The sequence below is a fragment of the Triticum dicoccoides genome, chromosome 2B, assembly GCF_002162155.2.
Source record: "Triticum dicoccoides isolate Atlit2015 ecotype Zavitan chromosome 2B, WEW_v2.0, whole genome shotgun sequence".
NCBI classification, from domain to species: Eukaryota; Viridiplantae; Streptophyta; class Magnoliopsida; order Poales; family Poaceae; genus Triticum; species Triticum dicoccoides.
In genome coordinates, this window is record NC_041383.1 from 223,804,064 (window position 1) to 223,820,960 (window position 16,897).

Below are 16,897 nucleotides of genomic sequence, written 5' to 3' on the forward strand. Positions count from 1 at the left end.
CTATCGCGTATTAACTTTACTTTCTGTTCAGACTCCTTAATCAAATCTGGTCCAAACAACTGGCGGTCTCCTACCTCATCCCACAACAACGGGGTTCTGCACCTCCTTCCGTACAAGGCTTCAAAAGGGGCCATCTTCAAACTGGATTGATAACTATTGTTGTAAGAAAACTCCGCGTATGGCAAGTTGTCATCCCAACTTGATCCATAATCCAAAACGCAAGCTCTAAGCATATCCTCCAAAATCTGATTGACTCTTTCGGTCTATCCATCTGTCTGTGGATGGAAAGCTATGCTAAATTCCAGCCTGGTTCCCAATGTTTCGTGCAACTGTTTCCAGAACTTTGAGGTGAATTGGGTTCCTCTATCTGATACGATACTTCTCGGAACTCCATGCAAAAATACAATCCTTGTCATGTATATCTTAGCCAATTTGGCACTGCTGTAGGTGGTCTTTAGTGGGATGAAATGAGCTACCTTCGTCAAAGGATCGACTACAACCCAAATTGAGTCATAGCCTGAACGAGTCCTGGGCAATCCCGTGATGAAATCCATGCCTAGTTTATCCCACTTCCATTCGGGTATAGGCAATGGCTGTAACAATCCTGCTGGCTTCTGATGTTCTGCCTTCATCCTCTGACATACATCACAAACTGCTACATACTCTGCAATATCCTTCTTCATTCTGGTCCACCAGAAAGTTTCCTTCAAATCCAAATACATCTTGGTATTTCCAGGGTGAATCGAGTATGGTGAATCATGTGCCTCGTGCAGAATCAACTTCCTGATCTCCGGGTCATTAGGCACATAAACACGGTCCTCAAACCATAAGGTATCGTGCTCATCCTCATGAAATCATTTAGCCTTTCCTTTGCTCATCCTTTCCTTAATGGAAGCAACTTCCTTATCTGCCTTTTGAGCTTCTCTGATTTTATCCATCAAAGTAGACTGAATCTCCAATGCTGCTACGAAGCCTCTCGGAACTATTTCCAAACATAGTTCATGAAGATCCTCGGCTAACTCCTTGGGTATTACTCCCGTCATTAGTGTATTGAGATGGCTCTTGCGGCTCAACGCGTCTGCTACAACGTTAGCCTTCCCGGGGTGATAATGCAATCTCATATCATAATCCTTAATAAGCTCCAACCATCTCCTCTGCCTGAGATTTAACTCCTTCTACGTGAAGATGTACTTCAAACTCTTGTGATCCGTGTACACCTCACAATGATTTCCAATGAGAAAATGTCTCCACGTTTTCAGTGCGTGCACTACGGCTGCTAACTCCAAATCATGAGTAGCATAATTCAACTCATGAGGCTTAAGCTGTCGTGAAGCATACGAAACAACTCTTCCCTCCTCCATAAGCACTGCTCCAAGTCCTCGACGTGAAGCGTCGCAATACACTTCATAACCCTTGGTCTGATCTGGCAGAATTAATACTGGTGATGTAACCAAACGTTTCTTCAACTCTTGGAAACTAGTCTCACACTTCTCAGTCCAAATGAACTTAGTGTCTTTCTTCAACAATTCGGTCATAGGCTTTGCAATCTTCGAGAAATTTTCAATGAATCTCCGGTAGTATCCTGCGAGTCCAAGGAAACTCCTGATCTCTCCAACTGTTGTTGGTGCTTCCCAGTTTGTCACAGTGAAAACTTTAGTGGGGTCTACTGCGATACCTTCTCCGGATATAACATGTCCGAGAAATCCAACTTCCTTCAACCAAAACTCACACTTGCTGAACTTGGCATATAGCTGATGTTCTCTGAGCTTCTCGAGTACCAAACGCAAGTGCTCCTTGTGTTCCTCTTCATTCTTCGGGTACACCAAAATATCATCAATGAACACCACGACGAACGTATCCAAAAACTCCATAAACACCTTGTTCATCATGTTCATAAAATAGGCTGGGGCGTTAGTCAGACCAAATGACATAACGGTATATTCATACAGCCCGTACCTAGTGGTAAAAGCCGTCTTCGGTATATCTTGCTCCCGAATCTTCAACTGATGGTACCCTAATCGCAAATCGATCTTGGAAAACACCTTGGCTCCTTGCAACCGATCAAACAGATCATTGATCATTGGTAGTGGGTACTTGTTCTTTATTGTTACTTCATTCAATCTGCGATAATCAACAACCATTCTTAATGATCCATCCTTCTTCTCCACTAGAAGTACTGGTGATCCCCTCAATCATAAGAACACGATCTACTAACTCCTGGTAGTTGTTGAAAGTGGCTACCATCAACTGCATGCTCAGCTCATCATTCAATCCTTCTAGAAACTTCTCCTGCTTAGCTACATCCGTAGCAACGTCATCTGGGGCATAACGTGCTAGCTTACTGAAATCATCCACATACTGGCCAACGGTCCGTCCTCCTTGGCGTAAGTTGCGAAACTCACGCTTCTTCATGGCCATAGCTCATGTTGAAACATGGGCAGTACGGAAAGCTTGCTGAAACTGATTCCATGTGACAGTGTCTATAGGGTAAGTGGCTGTAAAATTCTCCCACCATGCTGCTGCGGGTCCGTCAAGCTGATGTGCGGCAAACTTCACCTTTTTCCATCTATGCATCCTGAAGTGGTCAACTCCCTCCCTATCTTACGGAGCCAATCATCTGCTACTATCGGCTCGGTGCTACTGGAAAACACCGGCGGATTCAACCTTAAGAAACGTGCCAGATGGTCAACAGGTGGTGGTGGTGGGTTTTTGTTGTTGTTGCCTTGGTTCTGTACCAATGTTTGAATCAAGGTATTCTGCTGCTGAATCAACTGAGTGATCTCCGGAGGAAAAACAAACTCGGGGTCGCGTCTCGGAGGCATCTAAGGGTTTAAAGGGGAGAGGAGAGTTAAGAATAGAATGAGGTCTAGTGAGATAACACTACCCATATGCACATGAGACAAAAGCACACAATATCACTCCAATCAATTCAAACAAGGGCATACAACGGTCTAACTATCGTTACAAAGTGCTCCACTACTTCTAGTTACATGGGGGAATACCACTATTATATGGTGGTCATCTAGAAATCTTGATCGGTGGAAGACTCCATGATGTCTGCTCCAGCTTCATCTTCATAGTCATCATCACTTGGATCTGAATCGGTGTCGTCGATGATGATGTAATTGTCCGGACAAGTGGGACCTCCTTCCTCTTCTCTCGGGGCTGGTCCTCCCATGAAGACTTCGATCTTCTCGACTAGGTCGTCATTCTTCTCCAGTAGGGTCTTGAATTCCTCCTCATATCCATCGTGTGTAAACTTGAGTTCTTCCTCCAGCTCAATGATCCTAGTTTTTTCCTTCTGTAGATCCTCCATATCTGCGCACATCTGATTCTCCTGGCGTCGGATGTGTTGGTTTAACTCTTGAATATAAGCTGCGATTGATCTGTCCTTCCTGGTGGTGATCATCTCCCAATGCTCATCTCGGCGCCCACCAATCTGGTAGATAGTATTCTTGAGATCGTTGTGGTAAACTTCTCCAATTCGTCCCATGGCAATGTGAGCTGCCATGCTCTTTCCTAGGCTCCATGTTGGTGCATCAAAGGTAAACTCTATTGGTTCCGTGGATGGTGCAAATGTCCTTCCTGGAATGTAGACTTGAATCCTCCAGCGCTCCTCTTCAGGTAAAGTGGCGTTGAAGGTCCCTGTGAAGCTTGGTACTCCTATGTTCAGGTATCTAGTGGCTTCATTCAAGTGATATCCAAAAGGTGAGTTTTCATCTGGTTGTGTGAACTTGATCTTTGCATCCGCCATCCTAAAGAATAGAAAAGATGAGGAGTCAGAAATGAGAAGAAAGAGTAGTGATCTAGGGCTTTAGCTTAGTGACCGTGTCCTACAGTCAGCGTGTGCTCTGATACCACCTTTGTAGCGACTAGACCTCAAACAGTCTGATCTCTGTGCTCAATGTCATCCCTGGATCAGTAATGCTGACACGACACAATACTTGGAGGATTTATAACAGAGTAGCAATCACATCCTTATTACATCGAATGTCTCAAAAGAGAACTTATTGAAATAAATATGGCTTAAGGCCATCTAAAAACGATAACAGCAGAAGGCTTGGAAGATAAGCGAGTCCATCAACTCCAACGGCATCACTGAGTATAGAACCACGACCTAATAGCATCTTACTCGTCGTCTGAAAAGTCTGCAACATGAAACGTTGCAGCCCGAAAACGGGTCAGCACATGGAATATGCTGGCAATGTAACACACAGAGAATAACAATGGAATAAGCTATACTACATGCATATATGGCTGGTGGAAAATCTCTATGGTTACAGTTTTGCATAAAGCCAAATTTTTCCCTACTGCAAAGGAATACATTTATTTAACTATCATGGTGGTTGTTAAACATTGAGAATGGTTGACAGCATTCTCAATCCCAATTAAAAGTACTCATTTAAAAACCCACAATATTAAATTAAAGTAACATGATGAGATTCACATGATATCCAAGTACTAGATACTCAAGATGTCCATAACCGGGGACACGGCTAACCATGATTAGTTTATACACTCTGCAGAGGTTTGCGCACTTTTCCCCACATGACTCGATCTCCTCCGTTTGGTTTCTCGCACTACATGGTGTTTGAGAAACGGATGACCGAGACACAGTCTTTCAGAAGCGCTTGCACCTTACGTAAGGGGTAGACCGTACCAACCTACATCCCCTACATCTGCTAGTCCACCCCGTAAGAGTTCGCACGACTTAGTCAACTATGCTAGAGCCCATAATAGCATGTGGCTGCACACGGAAGTTTCTAGTTTGAATTATCTCATGATCCCTTTGAGCCTGGGTGGCGGTCCGAAGAAAAACAGGCAAGTCCTGATAGAAACCAGGTGCCTCAATTCACCCAGATGTGTGTTTAAGTTGCCACCTTAAGTAAACCATTAATTAACAATTCTCACATCTGTCGTGCAAATTCACTCACCCAATCCACGTCTACTAGCATAGCATGGCATAATAAGCAAACGTAGAAGTAACTCCCAAAGGTTTGATAATAAAACAGGTAGTAGGTACTACCTCATCTACTTCCCATAACCCACAATTTACTCAGATCCTAATCATGCAATGTTTGAGGATTGATCTAACGCATAAAACTGGGTAGTAGAAAAGGTATGATCAAAGTGTTACTTGCCTTGCCGATGATCCGCGAATCCTAGAGATTCGAAGTAACAGGCGGTGCACTCCGGGTATTCTATCGCAGACAAACAAACAAGCATACAATAAGTACTCATCTAATGCACAGGTAAAACACGAACAAGAGATCTAACCAGAATGTTCAACTTAAGAACTCCGGTTTGCAAAAAGAAACAAATCAAACAAAGCAACGAAAGTCAAACGGCGAAAGAAAACAGCTTTGTTTTACTAATCTGGATCTAAGTCAAATTTTACAGAAGCAAAAACTTGTTTAAGTAGATTATTCAGAAAGAGGGCTTCAAGACGAAACTCCAGGCGCTTGAATCGCCTGATTCCGATAAACGAGCGAAAAGTTATACTAAAACGAAAATCGGATCAGGAATCACGATCAAAAAAATCGCGGATTAAATCCGAGAAAAAGAAAAACAACGAACTGGTTAACGAACGAACGTTCGTTAACTAAACTAATCTGACGAACAAATGAGCAAACGCTCGCTAATTAACCGAACCGAAAAAAACCGATCTAACGAAAAACCGAAAAAAACCAAAGAAAAAATTGCTCGGTTTTCTAAAAAATCCGGCGCGAAAACGAGGCAGCGGCGAACCTCGGGCGGCGGGTCGGCGGGGCGGCAGCGGCGGCTCCGGCGAAGTCGACGACTCTGGCGGCGACGGCGGGCGGCGGCGGCGGCGGCTGGCGGCTAGGGTTAGGGTTTTGGGCGCGGGGTGGGCCGGCGGCGGCGAGTGGGCTGGCGGCGGCGCGGATCTGGCGGGCCTGGGGGGCTCCGAGGCTGCGCTTATATAGTGTGCCCCCGAGCGGAGTCCCACTCGGGCATGGCCCAAAGGAGGTTCGCGTTTTTTTTAAATAATTCCGTGCAGAAGAAAAAATAAAAAGAAATACTAAACGGACTCCAAAAATCCTGAAATAAATTTTCCCCGACTTCTAAAATCAAGCCGGACAAGAACAACATTTATTTGGGTCCTAAATGCAATTTTGAAAACGCGCATTTTTCCTAAATTCAAATAAAAAGGTGAAAAACTGCAAAATAAATCTTATTTGATTTTTTTATTAAATCTTCATTATTTCTTTATTTTGGGAAAGTCATTTTATTCCCTCTCTGAAATTTTGGTAGTAGAAATAATTGAAGATAAAATAAATAAAATCAATGATCCTATTTTCAAAATTTGAGAAAACCCCAAATAAGAAAATAACGAAATCCCCAACTCTCTCCGTGGGTCCTTGAGTTGTGTAGAATTTCTAGGATCAAGCCAACAATGCAACAAAAAATGATATGCAATGATGATCTATGTATAACATTCCAAATTGAAAATTTGGGATGTTACACTACACCTGTAAGTTTTTGCCTTCCCGCACCTCAGATCCGCATTAGGGTTTCTAAACTTCTCTGTGTTCTTCGTAGTTCATCGTAGTTCATCTTCAGTGCTTGCACCGTGAACCTCTTTGATCTAAAAACAGCGTATAACCAATGGGGTTGCTGTTTTGCCTTTATTTCAATACTAGCAGACCCCCTACCTAGAAGAAAAGATCCTTCTAGAGCTTATGAACTCATCTGTACTAGTTTTTTAGGTCTAGATTTATTTCCTTTTCCTAACCAGCCGTTGATCCAAAATAATAGCTACAGCCTATGAAACTTGTTTGTGTAACACTTAGCCAAAACCTGCATTTTTTTAGATCCACCTAGCCATGGCGGCTCAAACTGCCGACTTAAATTGAAATGCTCAATAGACATCATCCAACTACTCATGGCGGCTTAAATAACCTGACTGCTCATGGCGGTTTACATAACCTGACGTAATTATTCATATACCATTAGGCCCCTTTATAAGCCGCCATCTTGAATATGTGATGTAATGCTTTCTCTCCGGCTTAAATTTGAACCGGCATTTTTACTCTTTATTAGGCTTCCTTCTTCACAATGCCGCCGAAAACAACCACTTGATGCAACTGGGTCAAATCCATCATCACAGAGAGTACACTTGATGACTTTGTGAAAACCGGCTATCTGCCAAAAAAGGAAGTCATGTCGTACCGTGCTCCTGACCCAACAGAAGAAAAACCTCAGCCCAAAGAAGGGAAGTCATCGTGTTTACTGATCATATGAACCGGTGCTTTTCACCACCCGGCTCAAAATTCTTCAGGGATGTTCTGCACTTTTTCGACCTCCATCCTCAAGACATCGGACCCAATTTCGTGTCTAACATCTAAAATTTTCAAGTGTTCTATGAGGTGTATCTTGAAGAAGAACCTAGCTTGGAACTCTTCAGGGAATTGTTTTACTTGAACTGCCAGAATGAATGCTCCAACGGAGCGAGTTTGGAACTTGGCGGGGTCTCAATCCAACGACGGAGAGACGCCATTTTTCCTTATGCACAACCACCGAGTCACCCCCAAAGACTGGAACTAAACATGGTTCTACTGCCAAGATACTTCTCCGGCAGATGAGAACCCTCAGCAAACCTTCCGCGCCTTGCACCTTGATTCCAATCACCCCTCCCCGACAAGATATCAGCTACTGAACGCCAGAAGCTTGCCCCTACCCTTGCAAAGGTCAAAGCTCTGTTGGGGAACGGCTTAAATGGCATTGATTTGGTCCGGTGTTGGGTCGCATGTCGGATCATCCCGCTGAGTCACCGCTCCGGGTTAGTGTGTACTTACACAGGTGACCAAAAGGATCCTCTGCGCCACAGCCCTAATGACTTACCAGAGGATGTTGTCAATGATATGACAAAGTCACTTTTGAATGAAAGCCTGGCGGACTATGGCAAGGTGGGCCTAAGCCCTTTCTGCAAAGCTAACCCGGCTCTAGGGGTAAGCCCTCAAAGCTTAGTTACTTTACCTTTATCTCTGATGTTTTTCCTTAACTTAAACCTTTACTGATTCTCACAGGCTGATGATAAGTTTTGGAAGAAAAAATATGACCATGAGGTTGTAAAGAGAGCCAGGAAGGCCAAGAAAGATGCCAGGAAAGCCGCCGCCAGGAAAAGAGGAAAGAAGCCCAACGCTTTTGAATTGCTTCAACTGGAGGATCCTCTGAGTCGGAGGTATCCCTCGACTCTCATGGCTCCTTTTTCAATCACCTTATTGACATTGATTATCATCAGGCTGACACGGGAACGAGTCAGGGATTGGAAGAAGAGGTAAATATTATTTCCTCCAACTCCGAGCCTTTGCCAAGACAAAAAATCCGAAGAGTAACCCAGACAGTAAGATTTTCACATCCCTTAGCTTATCAGGATCCTCAATTTCTTTTGAAGCGACAGATTCATGAGAGTCGGAGGCAGACCCGGACCAGGAAAGATGCAGAACTCTCCTCCAGCTTACCGAATACACCAAGGAAGCGCCAGAACGAGGTCACCTCCAACTTAAATCCTTTTTATCCTTTGGTGGGTCTCACTCGTCAACCACTCAACTCTTCTGATTCAAATTATCAGGAAACTTCCCATTCTTCCGGCGACTCAATCCAATCCAACATGCCGGCTTTTAAGACTGCTCCAGGGTAATGACGATTTACTTATCCTGTACCCATTACAATCCTTTATACTTGTACTGACCTTTTTTTACCTTATACAGCGGAAAAGCAAAGCCCAGCAAGAGGGTGAAGAAGAACAAGCCGGTCGAAGAGCCGACCGTCAATGTGCCGGAGCTCCAGACTGTCGCGCCTGAGGCCTCTGTTCTTGAGCCGCAGCTTGAGCCGGTTCAAGATACGCCAAAAATGACTGCTGACCCGCCTATCGATCAAGCCGCCGACGGTTCTTTAAACCCGGAAGCTTCTAGCCCGGTTAAAGCAGCCGACCCACAAGATATTGATGTGCAAATCACCAAGACCGGCTATACTGAGTCAGGGAGACCTACTGTGCTAGCCAATGTTCTGCCAAAGAGGAGCACTTTGAATGACGTAAAGTCAGATTTAATGTTACTGACTATACTCAAATAAGCCTTGGCGGAGTTTTTCTTGGCTATCTTAGCCAAGTGCACAGCAGCCGCGATCTTGAAGTTGATATGGTGAAACAAATGCACCAGAAATTTGAGGTATAAACTCCTCCCTTCATTGAATTATCTTTACTATGCCAGCCCCCAAGTCTATTGCTTATGATGAATATGTTGTAGACTTAGAACGAACTTATGAGCATCAGTAATATCCTTTGGTAGGAATCTTAAAAATCTGACTTAATCCATAGTCCCCAAGGGCCGGGTTAATCAGCATGAATGAGCCGGTCCTTCATATGCTTGTGTATAATATAATACTTATGTAGCTTTAAACATCAATATGCATTAGCCCCCAAGTACTCTTGCTTGCAAAGTGCTCGGGACTTACTCTCATGAACCGCCACTTAGATAGAACTTTTGGTAGACATTAGACCCCAAGTGCCAAGTGTTGTTGCTTGCAAAAGGCTTGGAACTTAATATTGTATGTTAATATTCATGATTGTAACCCGGTATTTGTACAGACCACCACTACTCAACTTCAATCAGAGCTGTTGGAATTGAAGAACCGCCTGGAGTCACAGGAGACTGAAACCCAAAGGGAAAATTCCAGATTTGAATTCAGTGTGTCTGAACAAGAGAAATTGAAGTCCGAGTTTGAGGTTCAGAAAAAGGCCTGGGCTGAAGAAAAAATGCCTTAACCCAACGAGCTGAAAAAGTAAAGGTGACTCTTGAAGAGGTGACCACTAAATTGTCCGGCTTAAAACGCCATGTGTCTTAGATGGTCTCAGCAATCTTTGGTAAGCCGCCCTACAAGTGTCAAGTGTTGAATCTTTTTGGTGATCATATAAATTGTCGTCTAACTCATCTGCTATTGCTATGCAGGCCCCAGGAGCACCAACCTCAACCAGGACATGCTGGTGAAGCTGAAGGCGGTTTACACGCACGTGGAACAACTTTATACTTGAGATCAGCGTGCCTTAGCCACGGTTGCCCTGTCAAACGAAGCCCCCACACTCCTGGTCGATGTATTGAAGAAGCTTTCTGTGCTGCCCTAGCGGTTCAATGAATTAAAGCGGTCATCTGTGGGAGCCGGAGCCATAGCTGCCTTAAACCGGGCCAATGCATGGCTACCGGATTTAGACTCGGCCGACATTGCCATTGGGTATCCAAGCCTTAAGGAGGATGGCACTTCATTTGAACAGGAGGACTTCGCTGCTTGTGTGAAGGAAATAAGCCCTATGGCCAGTTTGATTGTCGATCATATGGACCTCACCAAGTACCATCCGGCTTATGACGCAGGAAATTAGAGGATGCCAACGCCGCGTTATAAAGTGACAAGCCTGGTCCCCCCAATCCATAAGCATACCTTCGCCCCTAAAGTTGACCCGTCCAAGATACTTGATGATGAAGCTGAATTTGAAGCTTTGAGTGACATTGACCGGTCATCATCAACATTCCAGGGCAGGGAACAGGACGAAGGAGCGGAGGGGGTAGATCCAGAAGCTTCAGGCCAACAAGAGAACTGATCAACCGGGCGGCTCATATTCGTGGCCTTCTAAAAAACAGTTTAATCATTTGGACTTGGGGAGTCATGTAATAGGGTAGAAATGACTTTGCTCTGTCGTGCCATCGTGCACATTTTGGTGCTCAACACTGTTAAGCCGTCGTCTTATATTCGCCCTTATTATACTTATCATTTGTTTTCCTTATGCATAAGAAAGTCCTTAAACTCTCCTGCACAAAGAAATAGATCACAAGAACCCTTGGCGGTTTACCACAGGGCGGGTCATAATATCTTACATATAACCACTAATATAGAAAAAAGGAGTCACAGATAAGTCTGTTATGAATCATAACTTTGAAACACAACTGTAATATCATACCTCTGATATTGAATTTGTACTGTCGGTTTATGTGACCTGAACAGTAAGGGTGATAACCCAATCTTTAGAAGCCAACACTTCCAAATGTTTGATGATTGTCATATGCTGGCAACTAATCTTCCAAAGCCAAGCCGAGTTAGATAGAAACCACATATATATGCCTTAGATCTGAACAAAAAAGTCTCAAGACAAAACCAAAGATTGTTTTCAAAAAACTTAAGCCACACAGAGAAAAATTGAGGCTTCTGATTCGAATACAATCAGTAAACCGGACCAAAAGGGGTTAAGCTATGATTCAAATATGATCATGAAGCCCCCTGGTGGTTTTGGCCTTGCGCCGATCAAGAGGGTACCGACAACTATGTTCTCCTTGGTTCGAATATGACCTATGTTTGAACAGGAAGCCCCCAAATGACCTTGAGAGGTTTTAATGACTCTGATTCGAATACGATCAAATTCGGACCCAAAAGGGGTTAAGCTATGATTCGAATACGATCAAGAAGCCCCCTAGTGAGTTTGGCATTGTGCCGATCAAGAGGGTACCGACGGCTATATTCTCTTCGGTTCGAATACGACCTATGTTTGAACAGGAAGCCCCCAAGTGATCATGAGTTTTAATGGCTATAATTCAAATACGATCATGAGCCGGACCAAGAGGGGTTACAGCTGTGATTCGAATATGATCAACCCCCAATTGGTCTTTGGAATTATGATGATGAAGACATATGATCATTGAGGATGAAAAGGACAGCGGTCTCGCTTTATTACTTATCATAATATATACATCGTCAAAAATATGTACATCATGAGAGTCGGTGGCTCAAGTGTAGTAAGGCCGAAGATAAGCGATATTCCACGGCTGGCGGGTCTCCTCCTCCGACTTACGTGAGTCTTTGTGCTCTCGAACATCGATAAGGTAGTATGACCCATTGTTCAAGTTCTTGCTGACCACAAAGGGCCCTTCCCAAGGTGGGGATAACTTGTGTGCATCAGTTTGATCCTGGATGAGCCGGAGCACCAAATCACCTTCTTGAAAGGTTCTAGACTTAACCCGGTGGCTGTGATAATGGCGCAGGTCCTGCTGGTAAATCGCCGAGCGGGCTGCTACCAAGTCACGCTTTTCATCTAATAGGTCGAGTGCATACTGACGCGCTTGTTCATTATCAGCTTCAACGTAAGCCGCCATGCGGGGGGAGTCGTGACGGATGTCACTAGGGAGAACCGCCTCTGCTCCATAAACCATGAAGAAAGGCGTGTAACCCGTAGACCTGTTGGGGGTAGTATTGATGCTCCATATCACAGACGGTAACTCCTCCACCCAACAACCCGGCGTCCGTTGCAAAGGAACCATAAGTCGGGGCTTGATGCCTTTCAAGATTTCCTGATTGGATCTTTCATCTTGACCATTGGATTGTGGGTGAGCTACTGATGAAACATCAAGCCGAATATACTCACGTTGACAAAACTCTTCCATGGCGCCCTTGGACAGATTAGTACCATTGTCAGTTATAATGCTGTGTGGAAAGCCAAAACGAAAGATCACCTTTTTCATGAATTGAATCGCCGTGGCTGTGTCACACTTACTAGCTGGCTCTACCTCAACCACTTTGTGAATTTGTCAACTGCCACCAAGAGGTGGGTCTTTCTATCTTTGGACCTTTTGAAAGGCCCAACCATGTCGAGTCCCCAGACTGCAAATGGCCAAGTAATTGGAATCATCCTCAATTCTTGAGCCGACACGTGAGCTCGTCGTGAGAATTTCTAACAACCATCACATTTACTGACCAGATCCTCCGCATCAGCGTGAGCCGTCAGCCAATAAATTCCATGACGAGAAGCTTTGGCCACAAGGGACTTTGAACTGGCATGATGGCCACAATCTCCTTCATGAATCTCACGAAGAATTTCTTGACCTTCCTCAGGAGAGACACAACGCTGAAACGCCCCAGTGACACAGCGATGATGCAACTCACCATTGGCAATTGTCATTGAATTAGACCACTGGGTTATCTGCCTAGCCAAGGTTTCATCCTCAGGTAACTCGCCCTGGGTCATGTAAGCCAAATATGGCACTGTCCAATCTGGGATGATGTGAAGAGCCGCCATCAATTGTGCTTCCGGGTGAGGGACAGCCAGGTCTTCCTTCGTAGGTAACTGGACAGAAGGGTTATGCAGAATATCCAAGAAAGTGTTCGGTGGTACCGGTTTACGCTGAGATCCCAGACAGCTTAAGGCATCAGCCGCCTCATTCTTTTTGCGATCAATGTGCTCCACTTGATAACCCTTGAAGTGTCCAGCGATAGCATCAACTTCACGGCAATAAGCCGCCATGAGGGGATCCTTGGAATCCCATTTGCCTGAGACTTGTTGAGCCACCAAATCTGAGTCACCAAAGCACCTTGCCCGGCTTAAGCTCATCTCCTTAGCCATCCGAAGACCATGGAGCAAGGCCTCATACTCAGCTGCATTGTTAGTACAAGGAAACATCAACCTTAGCACATAACAAAATTTGTCACCTTGAGGGGAAGCTAAAACAACTCCAGCCCCCAAGCCCTCCAATTGTCTGGTCCCATCAAAGTGAATAGGCTAATATGTGTTGTCCAGCTTCTCTTCAGGCATCTGTAGTTCTGTCCAATCGTTGATGAAATCCACCAGTGCTTGAGACTTGATAGCAGTGCATGGCACATATTTTAAACCATAAGGCCCAAGCTCAATGGCCCACTTGGCGACTCATCATGTGGCTTCTCTGTTTTGAATGATATCTCCTAAAGGAGCCGAACTGACCAGAGTGATGGGATGTCCCAAAAAAATAATGTTTAAGCTTTCGGCTGGCCATGAACACCCCGTAGACAAGCTTCTGCCAATGTGGATATCTCTGCTTGGACTCAGTAAGCACCTCGCCGATGTAGTAAACCGGCTGTTGAACCAGATATTCTTTGCCAGCCTTCTTACACTCCACCACAATGGCCACACTGACAGCACGTGTGTTAGCAGCCACATATGACAACAATGGCTCCTTATCAATGGGAGCAGCAAGAACCGGTGGCTCAGCTAATTTCCTCTTCAAATCTTCAAATGCAGTGTAAGCAGCATCACTCCAGACAAAATCGTCTGTTTTCTTCATCATCGGATACAACGGTATGGCCTTCCCACCTAACTGGCTTAAGGCATCAATACGACCCGCCAAACGCTGAACATCATTGATACACGCCGGCTTAGCCAAAGAGGTGATGGCCTTGATCTTCTCCGGGTTGGCCTCAATGCCTCTGTTAGAAACCAGAAAAGCCAAAAGCTTGCCTGCTGGCACACAAAACACACTTGGCCTGGTTAAGCATCATCTTGTAGACCCGGAGATTATCAAAGGTTTCCTTCAAATCATCTATCAAGGTCTCCTTCTCTCTAGACTTCAGCACAATGTCGTCCACATAAGCATGGACATTGCGCCCAATCTGATTGTGAAGACAGTTTTGCACACATCGCTGATAAGTCGCCCGGGCACTCTTAAGCTCAAAAGGCATAGACACATAGCAGAAGGCACCAAATGGAGTAATAAAAGCCGTCTTCTCCTGGTACTTAACTGCCATCTTGATCTGATGATAACCAGAATAAGCATCAAAAAAGCTCAAACGCTCACAACCCACCGTAGCATCAATGATTTGATCAATACAAGGGAGAGCGAAAGGATCAGCCGAACAAGCCTTGTTTAAGTCCATGTAATCCACACATATACGCCAGGTGCCGTTCTTCTTAAGCACTAGCACTGGGTTAGCCAACCACTCTGGATGAAAAACTTCCACAATGAACCCGGCTGCTAAGAGCCGGGCCACTTCCTCACCAATGGCCTTACGCCTCTCCTCATTGAACCGCCGAAGAAACTGCTTGACCGCCTTAAATTTTGGATCAATATTGAGAGTGTGCTCAGCGAGTTCTCTCGGTACACCCGGCATGTTAGAAGGTTTCGATGCAAAGATGTCCCGGTTCTCACGGATGAACTCGATGAGCGTGCTTTCCTATTTAGGATCCAGATTAGCACTGGTACTAAATTGCTTAGATGAGTCGCCAAGAACAAAATTGACCAGCTTGGTGTCGTCGGCCGATTTAAACTTCATCGCCGGCTCATGCTATGTGGTTGGCTTCTTCAAAGACGTCATGTCTGCCGGGTCAACATTGTCTTTGTAAAACTTCAACTCCTCTGTTGCACAGACAGACTCGGCATAAGCAGCATCGCCTTCCTCACATTCCAGGGCTATCTTTTGACTCCCATGCACTGTGATGGTTCCCTTATGACCCGGCATCTTGAGATGCAGATAAACATAACACGGTCGTGCCATGAACTTTGCATAAGCCGGTCGTCCAAACAGAGCGTGATACATGATTTTGATTTTGACCACCTCAAAAGTTAACTTCTCAGCCCTGGAATCATGCTCATCTCCAATGACCACCTCCAGCTCAATCTTACCCACTGGGTATGCCGACTTACCAGGCACCACTCCATGGAAAACAGTGTTGGACGTCTTAAAAAATTTATCAGTCAACCCCATGCGACGAAAAGTCTCATAATAAAGGATGTTGATGCTACTGCCTCCATGCATGAGCACTTTAGTGAATTTGCATCCACCAACCTGAGGTGCCACCACCAAGGCCAAGTGACCCGAATTGTCAACTCGAGGAGGGTGATCCTCCCTACTCCACAAAATAGGCTGCTCAGACCATCTCAAGTAACGAGGAACTGTCGGCTCAACAGCGTTCACAGCCCTCTTATGAAGCTTCTAGCCCTGTTTGCATAAACTGGTGGTAAACACATGATACTGCCCATTATTCAGCTGCTTTGGATTGCTCTGATATCCAGATTGCTGCTGCTGACCTCCTTGGCCAGATTGTTGATTATAACCACCCTAATTACCTTGAGGGCCTTGAAAGTTGGAATTAGAACCGCCACTCGGCCCATGATTGCTATCAAATATGTTAGAATTCTTGAAAGCCTTCATGATCATACAATCCTTCCACAGGTGAGTGGCCGGTTTCTGCTGAGTGCCATGCCTCGGACAGGGCTCATTTAGCAACTGCTCAAGAGCGGGTCCTGACCAGCCGGACCGAGGAGGCGGCCTTCCCTTATGTCGTTGATTGTTGCCCTGTGCATTGGTGTTAGCCACAAACTCCGAGCTACCATCAGCCTTACGTTTGTTATTGCCCCCTTGATTCACCGGGTTATGCTGAGGGCCCTTAGCGTTGCCGCTCTTCTTTCCCTTCCCTGTCTTCTCATCGTCAGACTCGGGATCCTTGGTACTATCAGAGTCGACATACTTGACTAGAGCCGCCATCAACTGGCCCATGTCATTACAATCGCGCTTGAGCCGCCCCAGCTTCTGTTTCAGAGGCTCAAAACAACAATTCTTCTCCAACATTAAGAGTGCAGAGCCGGCATCCATATTATCAGATGAATGTATTATGGCCTTGACCCGGCACAACCAATGGGTCGTGGACTCACCCTCCTCTTGCTTGCAATTAGTCAAGTCCACAATCAACATGGGTTGCTTGCATGTATCTTTAAAGTTCTAAATAAACCGAGCTTTTAACTCTGGCCAAGAACCAATGGAATTAGGTGGCAGCCCCTTCAACCAAGTGCGGGCTGTTCCATCCAGCATCATGGTGAAGTACTTGGCCATTGCAGCGTCACTGACTTCCAGTAGTTCCATGGTCATCTCGTAGATTTCGATCCATGCCCCAGGTTGTAAGTCGGCCGTGTAATTAGCCACGTTTTGAGGCCCCTTGAAATCCTTGGGTAAACGCTCATTACGCAGAGCCGGCACCAAACAAGGTACGCCTCCAGTCCTAGTGGTCACGCCTGCCTCAATTGAAGTCGTTGGATAAACCAGAAGGGGCTGATAAACCGCCTGCTGAACCGCCCGCTCAGCTTCCTGACGC